The sequence below is a fragment of the Nannospalax galili genome, unplaced genomic scaffold, assembly GCF_000622305.1.
Source record: "Nannospalax galili isolate Female #2095 unplaced genomic scaffold, S.galili_v1.0 scaffold586, whole genome shotgun sequence".
Taxonomy (NCBI): Eukaryota; Metazoa; Chordata; class Mammalia; order Rodentia; family Spalacidae; genus Nannospalax; species Nannospalax galili.
In genome coordinates, this window is record NW_008355363.1 from 6,444,009 (window position 1) to 6,448,354 (window position 4,346).

Below are 4,346 nucleotides of genomic sequence, written 5' to 3' on the forward strand. Positions count from 1 at the left end.
TAGCAGAGACAGAGACAACTATACCTTGGTGCAACGAAAGAAAATAAACAAAGCTATAATCTAGGAAACACAAAATTATACATAGAACACAAACAGTAATCAAAATGATGGCAACCTCTGTTGTCTCACATATTTTTCCCTCTACTACTTCCCATTTGAAGCTACTCATTTTAATTTTGACAGATTATTGGAGGACAGGAGTTGAGATGGGACCTCAAATAATTCAAGCTGGTCTAGACCTCACTATGTAGCTTTTCTTGTTTCAAAATTGTAGCACTGTGGCCTCATCCTCCATAGTGCTTAGATTACAGGTATGATCCATGACACCTATCCTTATTATTTATGATTCTCATTCCAATTTAGATTGTAATATAAGAATATAGTCCTTGAATTTTTATAAGAATTATTATTTATATTTATATTTTTTGTGTGTGGTAGTGCTGCTGGGTATTGTATCCAGGACCCTGGTCATGCTAAACAAATGCTCTATCATTGATTTATATTTTCAGGCCCTATGTGTATGTCTTAGTGAAGAAGCAAGGCAGGCACCTCCAGGGGGCTGATTTCTGTGCTAATAAACTTTCAGCAGATCTTTTCCTTTGTTTTCTGCTAAAACCCTACTGTGTAAACTGGTCAAGTACAAGAATGTACTCTTCCAAATGGGTTTCTCTCATATGAATATGTATAGGCCTCCTTTTGGGGGAGATTATTTCTTTGGAAATAATTCAATGTATTAGTTGTATTTTGTTTGGGTTTTGCACTCACCAAGATATAAGACCATTTCTGTTCACTAAAATTGGTGACCTGGATGGTACCTTTCATTTTTTGGTTAAAAGAGGTCTGTCTCAGAAAGGTCCTCCCACATTTCTGGAGATGAGTCCCACACAGGAAAGGGAAACATCTTGGGGTTCTGGCTTTGCAGCTTCTCCAAAATTTTGTCCAGAAGTTTTGTTTTAGATAGGTAAACTCTGAAGGGCTAATAGTTTCAGAGTGCAGAGAATGACTGAATGAATGACAGAATCATACAAAGGGTCAGTGATGCTTAACAATAAAATCTTCAAAAGAGGCCTATAGAGATTGGAAGGAATCACAGCCTGATTTCTGGCAATCTAAAAGTTGGGAGATTGGAATTTCCCGTTCTGCACATCTGCATTAAAGTAAAGAAGCTCCCTGGGAAATGTGGGGTCTTTGAATCAGGTGACTGATCTTGTCTTTATGTTCTAGAATATACAAATTTGCAATTTTACATATGTAACCAGAAAGTTTGGGGGAAGGGTTCCTATGTGGTCACCAGATGATACCAATGAAATCAGGATCCTCTACTGCGGTTCTTAGTGTTAATAATTAAATAACAGGCTCAAATGGGAGACTGAGAACAATTTTATTCAAGTTCAAAAGAAAAACACTCCAATTCAGGCAAGATGTAAATCTTAGTTGCCCAGAAGTAGGAGAATGACAAAGGGCAAGATACACTGAGTTAAGAGTGGCAGGCAGCCACATAGGAGAGAAGAGTGGGGAGGTTTTTAAGGACAAAATAAGGAAGCCTAAAGTACCAATAAAAACATACTCAGGTTCTGGCCAGCATGTAAACAAAATAGAAAAAAGAAAAAGGAAAAATTATAACTTTCTAAGCTCAGACTCAAGGATGATCAGATCTAGTGGAACATCATGGAGGTTTCTAGAGACTACACTAGGGGATGGGCATTTTGTGAAAAAAGAGTAACAGCTCATTAAAGGGATAATTATTCTGCCTGTCTCTTTAGCATGACTTAAGGTGAGCCGGCCTTCCTAGATGTGGTCCTATCCTCCTAAGGTGGGTCAAATCATGGGCCCATCCAACTGGATGAACTCTTAAGGAAGGAGAAAATGTCATGTTTCCACCTAGAGGCAGAATACATTCTTTACTATAATACCATTCTATAGGTATGCATAAAGGTAAACGAGGTGCCTGCTAAATGTGAGTTCTTTGAGTGATTGCTTGGTGTATTTTGCGTTTATGTTCCAGAACATATAGATGTGTAATTTTACAACTCAATTTAGTAAAACTAAAAAGGTAAGTTTACTAAAAATCATAAAATCTGCATTTTGACTAACAGTTGTTTCTAGCCCCCTTTCCCACCCTTCAGGATTTTTCCTTTAGAAAGTTGAAATAAATCTGTGCTGTGAACTTGGGCTTCTGAAAGAAACAATAAAGATAGATAGGCACCCTGATAGGAAGACAGACAGGGAAAGAGGTTATGGCTAAACACGATGACAAACTTCTGGCTCCTTCATCCAGATAAAGACTTGGTGGGTTTTACCTCTGGCAGGTAGCCCCTTCCTCCAGTTGACCTGCCCAGGCATGTCCAAGGTTAGGGCATCCTGGATATATCTCAACTCAAATGAGGATTGTGGGCCTATCAGACCCTCTTCTTTAAATTGACCAATCCTAAGTAAGAGGAAAACAATTCACCCAAAACCCCAAAATACTTAGAAGGGCCAATACTCCCTACACCCACAGAGGATTTGGATTTGAGTTTCCAAGTTCCCTCCCCTCACATGCGGAGAGTTGGTATGTGTGTTTCTTCACTTGTAATAAAGTTTGTTGCCTGGTGTACCTGAAATATTTCCTATCTTTTAATTTTTTTAATTTTCAGAGAAAATGAACCTGATCAAGACCCCTAGATGGTCACATTTTTAAACTAGATAACCTTAGGACATTTTCTGAGGACAACCAACTCATTAAAGTGTGAGCAAAAGTTCCCAGAAAAACTATCTTAAAACCTAACATTCTACAAAGTCTGAGCAACTGATTAGAATTTCAGAGATTTGGGGAATTTGGAATGTTGCAGGTCATGAGTATAATTACCATTTTTCTTGGGCCATATTTACCCCTCCAAATAGCCACTCTTTGCCCATATTTGTCTCTGATTTAACATCCTGTGACTAACAAATACCTTTGGGATATATTAACTTTGAAAACCAACCACTGGCTTCCGCCAACCAAAAGGCTGAATGTCACCAGAAAGCATCTGAGGACTATAGCTGAATTTCTTTTTTTAAATGTATCTATCTACTTGGTTCCACTGATTTATTGGAAAAATGTCTTTATTTATGAATGTTCTTTATTTTCTTACTATAAAATCTTCACGGCACCTTTGTCAAATATCAGGTGGGTGAAATTGCATGTACTCAGTTTTGGATCTTCAATGATGTTCCATTGATCTCAGCATGGAAGAAGCCAGAGCGGTCTGTGTCCCAATTCCTATTGACAATTTGGGTAACCTCTTCAGAGGATGGTGTGATAATAATAGGAGGTAGGAATTGGCTAGGCAGTTAGGGTAAAAAGACCCTAAAGAAAAGTAACTGGTTTCTTGGCTAAAACTCACAATGTCCTTGGGCCTCTTAGCAACCTATTCCATTCCAAAGGCCAAAAATGTTGAAAACGTTTGGGAGCTTTTATCTAATCCTTAAAAGATTTTAGGGTTACCTCTTCAGAAGGGGGACTGTTAGAGTAGCCAAAAGCCCCATAAAAAGTCAAAGAAGAAAGAGTACATGAAGTTATCAGAAAAAAAAAGTGATGGGGAGATATGGGAGGAGTTGGAGAGGAGGGAGTGGGCATGGATTTGATCAAAACACCTTATATGCATGCATAAAATTCTCAATAATTTATTTATTTAAAAAATAAACTTCATGTAATGTACCACTTTGAAGCTTGGAATTTGGGGTAAACTGAATCTGTGCTCCCAAGGCATGGTCACTCATATTTGGCCCCAAAAGATTTCTTATCTTCTTTGAGGTGAGAGTTTTGCTTTTGTACGAACAAAAATCAGTACAAAAAGATCCAAGCCATGAAAGGACAGGAGAAAATAGTTTTCCAGCACCACTTCCTTATCCTGGAAAAGAAATACTACCACATCACACCCTAGGTATAGTGGAAGTTCCAGGTTGATGATTACATTTCTTACTTTTAAAAAGTGTGAGATGCCTTCATATATTACATCCAATGCCTATCTTTCAGATAACAAAAGAAATTTTTCAGATAATTCTGCCTAAGAGTCTATGCTAACCCCTTTTGGAAGATGTCCAAGTCCCCTTTAAAAAAATTACCTACCGATAGATGGCACCAGAGAGACTTTATGAACATCACTCAGGAGGCATTCTGTCTGTCTCCCTATGTGCTTATCTCACTAACCTAAATCAAAATGAAAGAGACCATTAAAACAGCTGTTACATACAGGAGTTTTTAAACACCTAGGCTGTTTAATGGGGGGAGTGTCATCCAGCATCCCAACCAGAAGTTTATGAATAGAGACTAGCTTGCCCCCCCGCCACTCCTACTGGCCTAAATCTGAAATAATTGGGGA